The sequence below is a fragment of the Lithobates pipiens genome, unplaced genomic scaffold (genome assembly GCF_037356315.1).
Source record: "Lithobates pipiens isolate NorthernLeopardFrog02 unplaced genomic scaffold, aLitPip1_a1.2 Scaffold_1, whole genome shotgun sequence".
Lineage (NCBI taxonomy): Eukaryota > Metazoa > Chordata > Amphibia > Anura > Ranidae > Lithobates > Lithobates pipiens.
Genome location: NW_027507685.1, coordinates 131,632,204 through 131,651,467, shown reverse-complemented (window position 1 = coordinate 131,651,467; position 19,264 = coordinate 131,632,204). Strand labels below are relative to the sequence as shown.

The 19,264-nt window shown below is 44.2% G+C and overlaps 1 protein-coding gene across 3 annotated transcripts in view; it reads right to left on the bottom strand.

Moving 5' to 3' along the window:
* Positions 1-19,264, bottom strand: part of EXD3 (exonuclease 3'-5' domain containing 3) — a 517,417-nt gene that overhangs the window by 64,118 nt on the left and 434,035 nt on the right. The window lies entirely within an intron of this gene.

Sequence of the window (19,264 nt, the reverse complement as noted above, 5' to 3'; positions counted from 1 at the left end):
GTTGTGCAGTATTAAGCATATATATGTTATTGTGAGACTTTTAGCACAACAGTGATTGCACTTTGTACTAGTACCTCTGCTTCGTAGCTTAGGACTGTCTCCTCGTAAGAGGGTCTCAGGGGGAGGTAACAAGGGCACTGGTAAATCACCGCCTAGGTCCAGGGGTTCTAAAAATGCCTGTAAGTTACCATCCCCCCCTGCAAGACTGGAGCCAGCCTCACAGGACGAGTCAGTGCCCCTGTCAGGTTTTGACATTGTTCTCCTAATGTCCCAGCCACGGTATATGTCACTGAGGACTCCCTTAGGGCTACATTGGAGGGTTTCGTAGGGAGAATCATGAATTTTATTTCTGCTTCCCTGAAAGATAGCAGGAAAAGGGGTAGATCCCCTCCCTCTGCTGAGATTCCTCTCTCAGATGATTCTTCTGACAATGAGGAGAGATCCCTATCTTGGGACAGGGATCTTGAGCAGTCGGAGGAATCAGAGGAAGAGGAGAGAGTCCGCTCCTCCCAGGCGCTCGGAAAACGGGTGCAGTATTATACTGAATTGGTGTGTACCACATTCAGAATGCCTGCTGCTGAAGTCACTACGTCCTCTGTTTCTTCCCTAGGAGTCAGGAAAATCCCACAGACTGCTTTTTCCTTCCCAATTCATCCCTTAATGGATAAATTGATGTATGAGGATTGGGGACATCCCGATAAACTGTTTACTCCTCCTAAAAGGTTTTCTATGCTTTATCCTCTGGAGGAAAGTTTCACCAAGAAATGGGGGGTCCCATCAGTCGATGCGGCTGTTTCTTGTGTGAATAAAAACCTGACCTGTCCGTTGGATAATGCTCAGGTGTTTAATGATCCAACTGATAAGAGGTTGGAAACATTATTAAAAGCCTCCCTTTCCATGACTAGCGCTGTAGTGCAACCTACAGTCGCAGCCGTGGGGTTGTGTCAGTTCCTCAAGGAACAGGTTAAGCGGATGCTTGGCCTCCTTCCCAGTGAGGCAGTGGAGAATTATGCAGAAATACCTCAAATTCTGCGTTTCATGATTGATGCGATTTTGGATTCTGTCCAGCAAGCATCTCGTTTGTCTCTCCTGTTGGTACACATGCGAAGGGCCCTATGGCTAAAAAAATTGGGCAGCTGAGCTATCGTGCAAGAAGCATTTGATTGGGTTCCCGTTTAAAGGGGAACGTCTGTTTGGATTAGAATTAGACAAATTCGTCCAAAAAATTTCAGGGGGTAAATCTACTCTCCTTCCAGTTAAAAAGAGCAAACGTCCGTCATTTAGGCGTTCTCTCTCTCCCGGAGCATCAAGCTCTAAGCAGTGGCGACGGCCTTCTCAACCTTCCTCTACAGGAAAGGCTCAGGGCCGGGCCCAAGGGCAGAAAAAGACTTGGGGGCGGAAGCCTGCAAAAGCAGAGCCCGAAAGCTTCCTTGTGAAGGGGCGCCCCCGCTTGGCCGAGTGGGGGGAAGGCTTCTGCAGTTTTCAGAAGCCTGGCGGGAAGAGATCCGGGACAGGTGGGTGATCTCTTCGGTGTCTCTGGGCCACAAGCTAGTTTCAGGAGATTCCACCTTCTCGCTTTCTAAGGTCAAGGATCCCCAGGGATCCAGTAAAGCAAAAAACGCTATTTCTGGCCTTGGATCACTTACTATCCCAAGGGGTGATAGTAGAAGTGGACCCAAAAGAACAGGGTTCAGGGTTTTACTCAAATCTCTTCACCGTTCCGAAGCCAAATGGAAGTGTCAGACCTATCCTGGATCTGAAGGATCTGAACCGGTTTTTACGCATCCGGTCCTTCCGAATGCAGTCAATTTGCACTGTGGTCTCCTCCCTGCAAGGGGGAGAGTTTATGGCATTTATGGCATCAGGATGCATATCTCCATGTGCCAATTTTTCCCGCACACCAAAGGTATCTAAGGTTCGCGGTAGAGCGGCGCCATTTTTAATTTGTGGCCTTGCCGTTCGGGCTCGCTACGGCCCCTCGAGTCTTCACAAAGATTCTGGACCCTCTCTTGGCAAACCTAAGAGCTCAGTGTATAGCCGTCATGGCTTATCTAGACGACTTGCTTCTCATGGAGAAAACAGTAGCGTTCCTGAACCACAGTGTTTCCAGAACACTAGAACACCTGGAATGTCTAGGTTGGAGTATAAACCTAGAAAAGTCGTCCCTACAGCCTGATACCAGGTTGGAATACCTGGGTATGTTTACACCGCTCAGGGCAAGGTGTTTCTTCTAAGGGCAAAAGCCTTGGCCATCGGGGATCTGGTGCACCTAATTCTGGGCAGGAGATCTTCCCCCATTCGGTTATGCATGAGACTGTTAGGGAAAATTGTCGCCTCCTTCGAGGCCGTTCCATTTTCCCAGTTCCACTCAAGGCCTCTGCAAAGATGCATCCTTGTGGCCTGGAACAGGAAGCCCCAATCCTTGGATCTTCCTATGCGTCTATCCCCAGGGACACGCAGGAGTCTCGTCTGGTGGTTACAAACCGAAAATTTGCTGAAAGGCAAAACCTTTCTTCCTCTTCCATGGAAGGTTATTACGACAGAGCCCAGCCTGATAGGCTGGGGAGCAGTGTTAGAGGAGACATGCTCGCAGGGGAAATGGTCTGCGATCGGGAGGCTATTGCCCATAAATGTCTTTTATGGCTCTCTGTCCAGTTTATATGGCTCTCATGAGGTGGTCTTCCAGACTACGGGGTCTCCCTGTTCGGGTTCAGTCCGACAATGCCACAGCAGTGGCCTATATCAATCACCAGGGCGGTACCAGGAGTCTGGTAGCGCAAAAAGAGGTGAATCGCATACTTGTCTGGGCAGAAAAGCATGTTCCATGCCTTTCTGCAGTCTTCATTCCAGGAGTGGAAAATTGGCAGGTGGATTTTCTGAACCGCCAGCAGTTGTGCCCAGGAGAATGGGCTCTGCACCCCGACGTGTTTTGGGACATATGTCGCAGGTGGGGTACTCCAGACGTAGATCTGTTGCGTCCAGGTTCAACAGAAAACTGGACAATTTTGTGTCAAGGACAAGAGATGCACTTGCTCAGGGGTCAGATGCTCTGACAGTTCCCTGGGATCAGTACAATCCGATTTATGCTTTCCCCCCATGCCCGCTTCTGTCGCGGTTTCTGGGAAGAGTCAAGAGGGAAACAAAGTCGGTCCTTTTGGTAGTCCTGGCTTGGCCCAGACGACCGTGGTACGCAGAGATCATGAAGTTGGCCGTAGGCAGGACATGGATCCTCCCTCTCCGGCCAGATCTGCTCTCACAGGGTCCAATCTACCATCCTGCTTTACACAGTCAGAATTTGGCTGCTGAGACCCACATTCTGAGAGACCGTGGGCTTTCGGGGCCAGTCCTTTCTACTCTGGTCAATGCCAGAAAGCCGGCCTCCAGGCTTATTTACTACAAAATCTGGAGGGCATATGTTTCCTGGTATGAACCCAGGGGATGGCATCCTAGAAAGTATGTCATTAGCAGGATCTTGGCCTTTCTCCAGTTAGGCCTAGAAATGAATTTGGCCGTAAGCACTATCAAGGTGCAGATTTCGGCCTTGTCAGTATTTTTTCAGAAGCCACTTGCATCGCATTCCCTGGTGCGGGCTTTCATCCAGGGGGCTATGCGGATAAGGCCGCCAGTCAAACCTCCGGTATGCCCATAGGATCTAAATGTGGTTCTCTCGGCTTTGCAGGGGCAACCTTTTGAACCTTTGCATCTGGCTTCATTAGTTCTTTTGACCAAAAAAATTGGTTTTCTTGGTAGCCATTTCCACGGCTAGAAGAGTGTCAGAACTAGAAGCTCTCTCCAGCAAAGAGCCGTATCTAATTGTTCATAAGGACCGGGTGGTCATGCGCCCCAACAGGTCCTTTCTACCTAAGGTGGTTTTGGGATTCCATTTGAATCAAGATGTAATCCTACCATCCTTTTTTCCGGACACACAGTCCGCAGAAGAAGAATCCTTGCACACTTTGGATGTGGTTAGGGCAATCAGTATCCATCTTCAAGCAACGGCTCAGATAAGGAAAACTGATTGCTCATTTATTTTGCCAGAAGGCCCTAGGAAGGGCCAGGCGGCATCCAAATCCACTCTCTCAAGGTGGATCAGACAGATTATTTCTCAGGCCTATAGTGTTAGAGGGAAAATCCCTCCTTTTCAAGTGAAAGCGCACTCTACTAGGGCTGTAAGTGCTTCTTGGGCAGGGCCTCCCTGGCTCAGATCTGTAAGGCTGCAACTTGGTCATCAGTCCACACATTCACCAGATTCTATCAGGTGGATGTCAGAGGGCAAGGGGCAACCAAGAAAATTATTTTCCTTGTCAAGCTGACCAAGGGAATATCTCAAATTGGCTCAAAAGGCTGTTTATGTAAAGCTGTCAGGACTTAAGTCCCAAGGGTTCAGGGGTGACCTAACTGGGGCATTGATCCATGTTACCCCCTGAATAAAGTTACGAACCAGAGAGTGTGAAGCAAGTGGTCGTTGAAAAAAATACCAATAAGGATGACACTTGGCCCTTGATAGTACTCAAGGCCAGCTTCATTTCTAATCCCAGCTGTAGGATTCTACCTATGACATATTTTCTGGGGTGTCCACCCCTGTATTCACACCAGGAAACGTATGCCTTCCAGACTCTATAGTATGACTCTGGAGGCCAGCTTCCTAGCATTAACCAAAGCAGAAACTACTGAAGGCGACAGCCCATGGTCCTTTAGAATGTGGTTCTCAAGAGCCAAACCGTTAAATTTTGCATTTGTAAGGTAGGATGAAATACCGGACCTTGCGAGAGAAGGTCTGGCGACAGTGGTAGGGTCCAAGGGTCCCCTACCACCATCTTTATGATCTCAGCAAACCAAGATTTCTTGGGCCATGCTGAGGCCAACAGAATCACCTCCTTTCCTTCTTGATTGATCCTGCAAAGAAGATGCAGAAGCAGCAGAACAGGTGGGAACGCATAGATCAGTGAAAACTTATCCCATGGAAAGACCAAGGCATCTGTTCCGTATGCCATCGGATCCCTTGTCCTTGACACAAAGTTGTCTATCTTGTTGTTGAACCTGGACGCAAACAGATCCACGTCCAGAACTCCACATTATTGACATATGTTGGGATGAAGGAACCATTCTCCCGGGAACAATTGTTGGTGACTCAAGTAGTCCGTCTGCCAATTCTCTATCCCTGGAATGAAAATTGCTGCTAGGCAAGGAATGTTGTTTTCTGCCCAAGAAAGAATGATTCACCTCTTTCTGGGCCGCACGACTTCTTATGCCCCCTTAGTGATTGATATAGGCATTGCTGTGGCATTGTCGGATTGGATTCTGACAAGACAATTCCGTAGTCTGGACGTCCAGGCCTGCCCGAATCTAGAATATTGATGGGCAAGGTCATCTCCGATTTGGACCATTTCCCTTGCCCAGACACTTCTTCTAGGACTGCTCCCCAGCCCAGCAGTTTGGCATCTGTTGTTACCACCTTCTAGATAACTGGTAGAAAGGATTTCCCTTTTTGAAAATTCTTGGATATCAACCACCAATTGAGGCTCTGACGCACATTGGTGGATAAATGCATTGGGAAGTCCAGAGCTTGGACCTTCTTGTTCCAAGTTGACAGGATAGGGTTTTGCAGCAGTCTTAAATGAAACTATGCATAAGGAACGGCCTCTAAAGAAGCCACCATCTTTCCCAACAACTTAATGCAAAGTCGAATAGAAGGATTTTTCTTTGTTTTGACCAACTGAATCAGTTCCTTTATGGAACTGATCCTTTCCTGGGGCAAAAACACCCTCTTCTGAGCTGTAGCTATGATCAGGCCCAAGTACTGCAATCTCCTTGATGGTTTTAAGGAGGATTTCTCTAGGTTGAGAATCCAATCTAGGTATTCCAGGTAGCGGACTGTGGTGACCAAAGTTTGGTTTAAGCGGGCTACTGACTGATCTATCAAGAGTAGATCGTCTAAGTAGGCTAGTACAGTTATACCTTGAGCCCTTAGCCGGGCTAAAGGAGGAGCCAGGACCTTTGTAAACAGGCGAGGTGCAGTAGCTAGACCAAAAAGGCAGAGCTACAAACGGTAAATTAATTTTTTCTACCTCGAATCGTAGAAATTTCTGGAGAGTGGGGAAGATCGACACATGGAGATAAGCATCCTTGATGTCGATTGACGCCAGAAGTCCCCCCCCCCCCCCTGTAGGATGGAGACTACTGATCCGAATGACACCATGTGAAAAGATAGGATTTAGATCTTTGAGATCTAAAATGGGTCTGACATCCCCGTGAACATGTTTTAATAAAACCCCAAACCTTGTTCTTCCAATGGGACCACCGATATCACTCTTTGAGACAAGAGATGAACCAAAGCTAGAAAGAGAGGCTACTTTTTCACTGGATCTCTGCGAATGTTTGATCTGAGAAAATCGAGGAGATGGGAACTCTCTGAACTTTAGTTTGTAACCTAGAGAAATTGAGGAAGCCACCCATCTGTCTTAACATTATTCCTGCCAGACCTTTGAAAACCTTCCCCCACTCGAGTGAGCAGGGGCGCACTTTCATAAGAAGGCTTTAGTATTTTGTTTTGTGGGTTTCTTCCCCCAGGTCCTTTTTTGGCCCTGGGACAGACTCTGAGGTTTACCTCTTGAACCTGACAGTGGAGGCCATCGTGACTGGCTGGAGGAAGATGCCCCTGGCACTGGAGAAGCACGTTTAAAAGAAAAAAGTTTAAACTTCTTTTTAACAGGGAACTTTTCCCATTAGAAAGTCTTTGGATATACTTATCCAGATCGTCTCCAAACAACCATTCACCACGAAAAGGGAAACTGGTCAAGAGCTTTTTGCATGGGGCTTCGGCTGACCAATTTTTCAACCATAGGATTCTATGCACATGTATCAGCCCTAGCATGAGTCGTGAGGCCTGGAGAATAGAATCTTTCATAGCGTCTACTGTAAAACACAATGCTTCTTATACCCCAGCCAAATCCTGGGCCTGCTGATCAGGGATAACTGAGAACTTCTATAAAATGGTCCTTTAAGGACTGAGATACTCCGATCGCTGCCAGCGCAGGTTGAACGACTGAACCTGCAAGCGAAATATAGTTTTTAAAAAGGAACTCCAACTTGTTATCCATTGGATCCTTTAGCATATGAGCATTGTGTACTGGACAAGTCAGGTTTTTATTTACAGAGGATATAGCAGCGTCAATTGCTGGAATTCCCAATTTCTTATAAAACTCTTAATCCATAGAATAAAGTATTGAAAAAATTTTCGAAGGAAAAAAACTGTTTATCTGGGTGCTCCCACTCAGAATACATTAGCTTCCTTAGCCATGAATGGATAGGAAAAGAATGAACAGATTGGGGAGGCTTTAGAGAAACCAAACCAGAAGTGGGCTCATCGACTGACTGTGTTATCTTTCCTGTGAACCTGACACTTCTGTATCAGGTTCTTTGGAAGAGGAGACTTCAGGCTCTTCCTGGTCCTTTGAATGAAATTCATCACCTCTCACTCCTTATTCCTCAGCAATAGGGTCCTGAGCCATGAACGGGGACCTGCTGTGCTTAGTCCCCCTCTGGGATGCAATTAGAATATCAATTTTTTGCTCCAAGCTTAAAATGTTTTTTGAGATGGTTCTAGGCCTCCATGTGACTGTAGAAGTCTTTCTATAGCCCTTTTTTGAAGTGTTTTACCCCTCCTTCCTCTCATAGCCCAATGCACAAAGCAGAGGTACAACCAGAAGGAACACATCCACTGCTTGAGCAATAGTCCAGCCCTGTCACCGCTATTAATGCTCAGCCTGATGCAGTAGCAAATGTGTCAAAAGGAATGCCTGTATCACCAAACCTCTTATATGCCATATTTGCTCTTGTGTCCATCCAGCAGCTTGTAAAAGCACAAATGATGCCCTTTAAAACATACCGTCCTACGCTGGAGGACGCCAATGCGGCGATAAGTCCCGCCCCCTCCCAGTTGCCTAGGCCCCCCCCCTTTTTTTTCAATTTTTTTTTAGAAAGAGCTCTTTCCTGCACGAGTGCCGGCTCCTGATCCTACGGGATCCACAGGGAGGAAGGAGGAATGGCGGGGGGGGGGGGGGGTCTGGAAGGTGCCGTGCGGCATGCCGTTTGCACTTTTTTTTATTTCTTGTGGCGCTCTTTCCCCGAGAGGGGGGGGGGGGAAGAAAAAGGGGGGCATCTGGTGGGGAGAGGGAACCCCCCAGACTTACCGGAGGTCTGCTGCTTGGCTGGAGGAAGATCAAACTGCTGCTTCTTAGACACAACGTGGGCTTTCTGAGAAGCATTAGACAGTAAGTGCTCAATACAGCCCCCCCAGTGGTGACACATAGGCATGACAACACTTACTAAATTTAAAGGAGACAATCATAAGAAAATCTTAAAGATTTCTTAGAAAACTCCCCTTACCTTTCCCGCCGCAGGGTTTTTGTGGTAAATCAACAGACCCAATCTTATCCCTTCACAATGGATTCCGTTAAACCTTCAGGAGCTGGGGATCCTTGAGGAAATCCACACTCCTAGACCTGTAATAGCACCACCGCCAGTAAAGACTTTAAAGCCTTAATACCAAAATGGATCCCAGGGTCCAGCTCTCTAAAAAGAGAAGTGTTACAGGCAAGACTTCGTTTCTTTGGATAGGAGACCCGGGTACCATTCAATTTGGCCAAAAAGACACTTTGAATGGATCTGGCTGCATGGCTAGCCCCAGCAAGGATTGCTCCAGTGGAGCTCAGCACAGCACATCTTCACTTGTGACCAACACCTTAGACACTGGCCAAAAAACTGAGGTACTCCCAGTAGCGGGAGGGGTCATATAGGAAGTGCACTTTTTTGTCTTAGGGCAGGCCAGTGTCCATCACCTGAAGGTGGCCTATAACCAACATAGTAACTACTATGGCTCTGTGTCCCGTGATATACAATAAGAAAAAGTAACACCCCAAATAGTTGGACCTGAAAATTTAAATGTTATGGCAAATAAAAAAAGTATTAGGGACAGTACTAAATTGTGGTGTTCTTATGTTTGGAATTATATTTTTATTGTGTTGTCTATGAAACCCATATGCTTTTCTATTGTCTTCTTCAATTATTTTTTGAATGGTGTCTTGGGGTTCATTTGTGTTGTATTGTCGCTACTACTTTTTAAAGAGGAAGTAAACCCTAATGGGTTTACTTCCTCTTTCATTCCCTGCAAAGGTAAAGCATAATGGACTACTATGCATCGCATAGTAGTCCATTATGTGTCACTTACCTGACACAGGAGCCAGCGAAGTTACTGCTGTCCCCTTTAGTCCGGCGCATCCATCTTCTCGGTGGGTCTTGCTGCTCCGCCGCTGTCATTCGGCGAAGCTGCGATGATGTCCCTCCCACGCATTTGCACGGGAGCCGCCACTCGCGGCATATCGCCGTTGACCGCAGCGCGCTCAGTGCTCCTGCACGCCACTGTCTACGAGCTGTAGACAGCGGTGCCTGTCTTTCGGCAAATATCTCCTAAACCTTTTAAGCAAAAAAATAGTTTTTTTTCTTGCACATGATTGGGTATTCTTTGCAAAGTGAATTCTCACCACATTCACTGTTCTGGCCCTGTTAACATCTCACGATTTGGGATTGCAAACAGAAATTGCGTAGGAATCGCAGCAGAACATGCTGCACGCGTTTGGGTGCCATAATCCTTTATTGGCACCCGTCATGCGATTCTTCCACAAAAGTTGCGTTGCAGTCACGGCATATTGTGCCTTCACAAATGGCATGAGGGTTGTTGATCGAAAAGGAGCTGGTGCTTCTTTCCAGGCGACAAATGTGCATAGGGGACCCCTTTTCAAGTGAATAGGCTGCTGTATGCAACACTCACAATTGTGTGAAAATCACACTACGCGATAATGTGAATGGGGCCTAGGGGTTGGAAAAATATTCTTGCAAAGTGACTACAACCGTTTTGCCATTGTGTTCAAGACAGAAAATCTACACAATTTAGTAGGGTTGCACTGATACTGGTATTGGAGTCAATATTAAACCTTTGCATGAGTACTTGTACTTATGCAAATGCTCTGATACCTTTGCGGCGCTATTTAAGTCCATACAAAATGAATGGGCTCAAATTGCACTGCAAAGAATCTCATGTGATTTTCACAGGAAGGTGGTGCAATTCCTGTCCAAATCACATGCGGTTGTCACTGGTCCACACAGGAGAGGTATGGGAAACTGTATGTGATTCGAACAGGAATCACACCGTATTCCTTCTCAAATCTCATGCGTCTCTATGCAGTGCCAATTGAAACCATTCATTTTGTATGGACTCAAATCGCATCTCATGGTATTAGTAATTGGTATAAGCGAGTAGTTGAGCATAAGTATCTGTAGTCATACTCACTTTCAAAAAACAGGTATTGGTGCATCCCTACAGTTTAGCACTACATGAGCTGTAAAAAAAAAAATCAACCAGATTAAGCTAGCTTTTTTCTGTGATTCTGGAGCTGCAATCTCCTTCTTTGAGATTACAGGAGGTGAAATTTAGAACCTGTGAACACTGAGCCCATGTTTTCTTAATTTTCAATCTCTCGAAGGAGAACAGGGCTGTTGATTGGCTCTGCTTCAGCTTCACACTTTGGTGGAAAGTACAATTGCCATACCTGTATTCAGCCAGTTGATAGTAGACAGGAGCATTAGGTGTAAGGATACAGTGAAAAAAATGTAATCTTTATAAAACTGATGGCGGTTTCATAAATATGACTTATTGAAAAGCCATGGAGGAAAATCCACACTGATTCAACCAAATTATTATTTTGATCATTTTTAAGCAAAAGATTTAAACATACAATACATGTAAAGTGTTGCATAAATTGTCAACACTAAAGATCTGTAAAAAAAAAAAAAAAAAAACAACCAATCGATGATTTTTTTAAATATTATGTGTAAGGCCAAAAGCACACAAAATTTCTTAGTCTCAAGGTTGTATAAGGGCAGGGAAATTGCTTGGTTTCAGATATGGGTTGGGAAATGGGAAAAAAGATTAAAAAAAAAAAAAGATAGAGAAGCAGCACCTTTAAACATATCACAAATGTGGGAATAACACAATACGTCCGTTAATCATTTAAGGAGTATGACCAACACTTTTTTGAATTTACACCCCATCATTTCACCATTTGACAATAGAAAGTGTTTCTCCAGAGAAAGTCGTTTGAAAAAAAAAAGTGCTGTTATCGCAAGAAATAATTACAAAAGAAAAAGGTCTCTTATTTTATGAAGTTAGAACAATATTTTTCTAACTGACTTTTCTTCACTTGTACCTTACAGATGTCTGTGTTGTTTGACATAAGCGAGACTGTGATTTACTGCGGAGCGTGACAAAGTGAATCCTGGTGACAGATTCTCAGGAAGACTGGGTGTGACTGGAGAATCTTCCTGTCATACATGCTAATGGAGCCTGGGAACAAGCTTCTGCCTGTCACACACACAAGCTGCGTCTCTCTCCCTCGAAAGACATGGATACACACCGCATGAACCCGCAGTGTACCATCATTGACAGCCCTGAGGAACACAAAGAGGGCTGATCATATGAAGTTCCTCTTACTGTAACTTGAAATGCGTCTAAAGTCTGTTGTTTTTTTTTTTAAAGTTTATTAGAATTTGGAAAGTTTAAGGTTTTTACTGTGGTCTGTGTTGCTGATGGAGAGATTTACACAGTGATGTGAAATCAAACAGCGGAACAGGAATTGAGGTTAAATATTATAAAGAGAGATTTCCTCTCGGTTCCTGTTATTTCTCCAGGACAGAGAGTGAGAGAATCTCAAGAGCGGGACACATAGACAGCAAATTACTTTTCCGCTTGAATATTTATACACGAGGGGTCTTCAAAAAGTTTACGCAATTTTATATATATAACTTACTTTAAAAAAATGCAGAAACGTTTTGAAGAACATATGACCCTATGACTGAGACAGATATGGATCACATAAACACGCCACAAGACTTACAACGTAAATAGACCTGAAATGTGTCTTGGTTGTCTGGTTGGAATGCCAAGAAAAGGGAGCATACCCAAGATAAGTAGTGGGTGATTAGGTGATTATGGAGAAGGATGTGCTGAGAAGTGCCCTGAAAAAGGGAGGGAGGGTATCAGGCACTGGAACCGACCAAGAGCACAGGCGAGTGGGCTTCTTAACTGGTTCCCGACCGCCACAAGTAGGTACTTCAACAGAATGGCAGGGCTGCGCAAATGGGTCCCTTTGAATTTGCTGCTGCGCCACCAGTTCACCCGCTGTGAGCTCTGTGAGTAGGATCGCCGTTCCCTCGAACTCGATGTCCGCAGGGATACCCGCGATCTTCACACGGAGAGGAAGATCTGGGGAAATGCTCATGTAAACAAGCATTTCCCCACTTCTGCCTCGTGACAGTGTCACTGATCACATGTAATCGGGAGCGGTGATCAGTGATGTTTCACACATAGCCCCCCAGTTAGAATCACTCCCTAGGACACACTTAACCCCTACAGCGCTACCTAGTGTTAACCCCTTCACTGCCAGTCACATTTACACAATAATCAATGCATTTTTAACCACCACCTGATCAATATATATATATTTTAGGGCTGTGGAAATGAAAGAATAATTTCTTGATTAATCGATTCATTTTGATCGATACTCACCTCTCCACCGGCTTCCGGGTCTTTAGGGAGTTCCATCGGAGATCCAGTGACGTGACAGACATCAATGTCACTGGACTCCTCCCCCCTTCCCCAAGTGCCTCCGTCTGCTAACGAAGGGAAGGGGGGAGGAGTCCGGTGACGTTGAAGTTCTGATTGAACACAACGCGTACGGGGGAGGAGCTACGCATGATGTCACCTGCTGCTGCCCTACGGAACTAACACAATTGTTGGCTTTACATGCTGCGTTTTTATCATCTTTATGTGAGTAGTTTGTGTTTGAACACAAAAATCAAATATTATACTTAAGCAGTGAGCACTTAGATCTTTTCTTTCTACCCATGACCTGGCGTCCTTGCTGAGATCTAAGGAGACGTGAGAGAAGTTTATGGTCCATGTTAACCCTTTTGATACCCGCTTGCATAACGACCTGTTTGCACAGGGGTCCATGCCATAAGGTGAGAGTGATTAGTTAGACCGGAGGTGGAGGGAGTCACGCTACTGTGGAAAAAAAAATTACTTACGTTAGTGCTACAGTTTGATTTTAAAACGTACTTGTGTGAACTGTGAAGTTAAGTCATGGATTGTGGAAACTAACTAGTGTCGGGTGATTGTATATAGTGTAGACCACATTTACCACTGACTAATGCAGAGTTGCAATGCAAGGAGATCTGCTAAAAGTAGTTGTGAATGGTCCCAAAAATGTGTCAAAATTGTCCGATGCGTCCGCCATGATGTCGCAGTCATGATAAAAATCGCAGATCGTAAAAAAAAAATATATATATATATATATATATATATATATATATATATATATATATATATATATATATATATATATATAATAAAAATGCCATAAAACAATCCCCTATTTTGTAGACGCTATAACTTTTGCGCAAACCAATCAAAGCTTATTGCGATTTTTTTTACCAAAAATATGTGGAATAAGTATCGGCCTAAACTGGGGAAAACAAATTTTTTTAAATATATTTTGGGGGGATATATATTATAGCAAAAAGTAAAAAATAATGATTTTTTTTTCAAAATTGTCGCTCTTTTTTAGTCTATAGGGCAAAAAATAAAAACTGCAGAGGTGATCAAATACCACCAAAAGAAAGCTCTATTTGTGGGAAAAAAAGGACATCAGTTTGATGGGAGCCACGTAGCACGACCGCGCAATTGTCAGTTAACGCGACGCAGTGCCAAATCGCAATAAGTACTCTGGTCTTTGGCCAGCCAAATGGTCAGGGGCTGAAGTGGTTAAATACCCCCCCCGGCTCCTCCCATAAATTCAGGCCACCATCCTGGCATTATATATATATATATATATATATATATATATATATATATATATTATTATTCTTTAGGTAACAAGTCTAAGTAAATGTGGCACTTTTTACTATTCTTAGATTATTGTTTTTTTCAGGCAGAAGTATTACTTTTCATTCTTCCAATATCACAGATATCAATATGTTTTAAGGTAGAGGTAATGACACAATATACTGTAGGCAGAGGTGATCATATAATATTCTTAAATGTTTTTCTTCATGATTTTAAACTTAAAGTGGTTGTAAACTCTTAGAGATGTTTAACCTACAGGTAAGCCTAGATTAAGGCTTACTTGTAGGTGCAAGAAATATCTCCTTAACCTACACAGTTAAGGAGATATTTTGCTAAAAACAGGCACCGATGTCTACGGTGCATGCACAGTTAGTGAAGGCAATCATGCGCCAGAGTGACGTCATCGCTGCTCCGGCCTGTCACAGCGCAGGAGCAGCGATAGCCAGAAATCACTCCGGGTATCATGGTGGCGATGGAGGACATGGACGAGGGTCGCTTCGGGGGCTTCGATCTCAGGTAAGTGATTCATAATGAGCTAGTATGCATTATGCCTTTGGTGTGCCTGGTGTTTTTTTTTTTTTTTATTAGAGAGGGGAAAATGTTTTTGGACAAAATTAATAGTCCAATCCATTGCGGCAATAAAACATACTGTTTCAACAGTATTCACTGCCCAATTTGTTCCAGTTTTTTTGATATTTCCTCCATGCATAATCCAAAATGTTTAACTTTGCCAGAAACATGTAAGGTGTCCATATTTATCTCAAAGCTGCAGACCAAGCTCTGTGGCTTCAAAGAAATTATGAACATTTTTAGGAGAGCACATCTGCTTTATAACACTTACAGGCTTCAAGTTTAACTTAAAGAGTTACAAAACCCAGGACCCTGCATTGACTATATCTGTTCTCCCACAGTACACAGAACATGTGTAATTATTTTAGTAAATATAATTAAAAATGTATAATTTGTATATAAAGTGCATTGAAAAAGTATTCACATCCTTTGACATTTTCCACATTTTATCATGTTACAACCAAAAACTTAAATGTATTGTATTGGGATTTTATGTAATAGTCCAACACAAAGTGGCACTTAATAGTGAAGTGGACCTTAGTGAACAAACAGCATCATGAAAGCCAAGGAACACACCAGATTGGATGAACATCCTTTTATGTCTTTATTCTAGACAAGTTATAAACTGACACATGGTGTCCACACAATTACGTATAAGGATGTACCACTCCCTACTGCTACACTGCTTGCCAGGACTCAGCTCGTTTAACAAACCACTTTACATGTTGATTATTGGAGATCCTCCATGTGACTCACGTTTTGCTGTCAACTGGACCTCAATTCACCCCTGACTTCATAAATGTTACCTTTCTATATATATATAATTAGCAGTGTAGGAAACATGGGTTCCCATCAAGCAAACTTATCTATCCAGATATCACTACTGGGTGTTGCCAGAGTCCTCGAAATGTGGTGACAGCTTAGCCATACACCATGTATCTGGGATGCATTCCCTGCTCTGTTGCTGCATGTACCATTTAGTATGATAAGGTGGCAAGCGTGGGACACATATTTTGTGAGGGTGTCAGGTGCTGGGAATGCCAACTATTTGCTTTCCCACGACCAGAAAAGCAGCTGAAAATGTTAACTGGCTTGATTTAATAAATGCAGTTGCTCAATTTAAAACAATATTCTTTTTTAGTTTACTGGAGATTTTTCAAATATTGTGTCCCAGCAAAAAGTAATGAATGAAGTTTCAGGACGTTGGCATTGCTCTTAATGCTGTGAAAGCCCTGAGGTGCCACAGAGTCATCTAATAAGCTGGTGAGCCTCGAAGGACTCTGGGAAGTGATATGAGAAAGTCTCTGAAGTGACAAGCCGTATTAGATTCTTCATCTCCATTTCGTCTTGTTGTGGGAAAACGGAGAGGTAAATGGTACGGTGGGAAAATTTCAAGGGCTTCTCTCACCCATAGGAAGATGCAGGAGTGGAAAAAAAAAAAACCCAGGAGGAGGAGGAGGAGGGATGGGATTTCCTAACAATACACCGCTGAAATCTGCATGACAAAAGAAAATGGAAGCCGGGGCTCGTCAATAGCTGCCCCATTGTCTACACGCTGACCCTGGGGTTAAGGAGGGCTCTCTCCTTCCACATCTCTAACTGTATCGCCAGACTGTGGGATCTTCTTACAGCCGCTGTTTAGTGTCCTACTGTTCCCAGGCTGCCCAGTCGTGAGACACTGCCGCCCTCATGAAAACTCCCATTTGGTTCCATCTTCCAGGCAGACTCACTGGTGAGACCTGGGCAATTACAGGACTAAACTCATTAGCAAACGAGTCATTTTCTCCCCAGCATGCAGAAACATTCTAAGGGAAAAGGACAGAGCCGATGAGCCTTTCTGATGTATGTTTATGAAGACGCAAATGCTGACACTGCGTAACCACAAAGTGGTGATCAGCTTTGGACAGAGTGGTTTTAAAAAAAAATTTAATAGGAAGGAAAGTGCCATCATTATACAATGTGGCTCCTCACTAGCCATGGCTGACCAGAAATGGGTTAGGATCAGAGCAGAGATATGTGTGCCTATGGTGTTCAGTTATACAGTTAAAGTGGAACTAAAACCTCCTATCATTTTCAGCTAAGGAAGCCTTCATCTTAGGCCCCTTTCACACTACCACGACTTCATAGTCGCGCAATTTCGTGGCTGCGCTTTTGCCGTGATCTCAGGGAATGCCTGTGTAGCTCACATCAAAGTCGGACCAAAGTAGTGCAGGGACTACTTTGAAGATGGCACGACTTGAAATCATACTAATATAAATGGTAGTCATTGGAAATCATGGGGAGCGACTTGTCGTACGACTCTGCAGTCCCAAGTCATAGGACAAATCGTAAGTGTGAAAGGGGCCTTAGCTTCTGATCTTCAAGAAAAAGAACTGCTGCTCCAGGTGTATAAAGATAAGGCTGATTGGACTATTTTGCAGAGTGCTAGCCCCGGCCCGCCTCAGTGGGAAACTTGGAAAGAAGAACGAAATGGCTGCCCATCCAGAACTTCCGATTGGCTTTTATTTTGTTTCACAAAGAGAACACCAAACACACCAAACTGTGGTCATGTAGATGCGTTTCACACATACATCTTGTGCTTAATCATGATTAAGCACAAGATGTATGTGTGAAACACGTTTGGTGACCACAGTTTGATGTCTTTGGTGTTATCTTTGTGAAACAAAATAAAAGGCAATTGGAAGTTCTGGATGTGCAGCTATTTCTTTCCTCTTTCCAAGCCTCTGATCTTCAACTGCCATGGTGCTGCACATGTGATCATTTATGACACCAGCCATTTAAAGATTTGACAGTTTGGTTGACAGCACAAGCGTAACAATTAGCATTATTTTTCATTTTTATTTATTTTTTAAATAAATGGGTTTATCTCCGTTTTATGCCCCATTCACATCTAGCGATTTGAGATAGTGTGCAGAATTTCCACGATTCTGCTCGCAACTCCAAATTACACTGCAATGCTGGCAAAAATGCAGCACGTGTGTTCGGGTACCATTCATTTTCAACGACACAAACATGGTACGTATTTGCTGCAATTGTTGCGTAATAAATTGCGCTGCAATCGTGGCAAAACCCCATGGTACGAAGCTCCTGCTCCTTTTTGGGCCACAAGCTGTGTGCAATGGGGTTTTTGCCATGATAGCAGCGCAACAATTTTAGTTTAGTTGCGTTTAGGTGCCATTAAAAATGAATGGCACCTGAACAAATGTACTGTGATTTGTCACTTGGAGTAAAAGTGAGGGCAGATCCCAAATTTTACGGGAGTCAGCGGCATAGTAATGGAGGAGAAAGCTTCCAAAGAGGACATCTGTTCATGTACAAAACACAGGTTCACTTTTATATCTCTAAATAGAACCAGTTAATCATTTTGTCCCAGTTTCTGAACCAGGGAAGGGGGTATTATAAGTATTTATATAAAGCTACTTTGTTGCTACATTAACTTTTGCCTTTGTGGAGCGACTTCTAATAATGCTACCTGCTTGGCTGTCTGGCTTAACCCGACCTAGAACAAGTATACGGCTTATTGCAGTGAAGGCAGGTCTACTGATCTGAATACTAAAGCCGACCATAGATGGTTTGAACCATGTATGGGCAGGCTCTACCCAAGTTGGGTAAAACCAGCCTGCCAGATTTTACATGCAATTATTGCTAGCAGCATTTATAGTCGCTAGCAGTAATCACTGTGTTCTTCTGGCAGAGACCCCCCCCCCCCCCCCAGAAGGACACATTGGCTCCACGGGACGGATTCCCCTATCGACACTGACTGGGTTAATGGGGGAATCAAGTGATTTTCTTTGCTGCAACCTGTGCTTACAGGAAATAAAATTGCTCTGTCTATGGCTGGCTGAATCCTTGAATCCCCATTCACATATTTGTTGTACCTTGCCCATCGCGTGACAATGCATGACAAGAGGCATCTCATTTTTGTCAATGAGGTTCCTTCCCAACTGTGAAACGCTCATCTGTGCAACTTGGGAAAAGTTGCAGGCACTTTATTTAAAGCTTCCATAGATTTCAATAGGAGCACATGAAAAATGCATAAAAAAAAAAAATGCATGCAAAAAGTTGGGCTGGCGATAGCTCAGCAGTTACTTCATTGACTTACTTGAAAAAAGTATGCATATCATTTTGAACCTAATCTAAAGTATTGGATCAGCCTGACAGCCAGGCAAATAGTAAGTTCAACAGTAGATCAGCAATGGTAGCGTCACAATTTTCTCATGGCCCCTTTGCTTTAAGCAATGACTTTCAATGTATACAGTGCTCACCAGAGTTCCTCTAATATTCAGGGAGCTGGCAGCTACAAATGCCACACACACACAGCCTGGAAGTGAAGCTCAGCGGTGATACAGCCTCGTGAGAGTGCAGCGTGGGAACTGGGAGGATGGGCAAGGAGGCTGCCGTCACAGTCTCAGCATCAGCAAAGAGTTAATCAGGGAGGGGTGAGAACGCTCTGGCAGGTGTATGGAAGTGGGTGAGATGGCTGCACATCTCAGGCTCTGTTCTCATGACCCATGGAACAGGTGTTTCACTACGCACTAAAAATAATACTATGCGGCTTCAATGCTCCATCTCCTGCTTATTGCTGCATTTCTTTTATGTCTTGACAAGGTGGAACAAACAAGCCCCCTGGGCTGAGGGCTGGGGTGGGCATTTAAAGGGCAATTACCTCCCAGGAAGAGGTTAGAAGGTATAGCTTCAATTTAAAGCTAGTACATAGAAATGATGGCTTTAAAG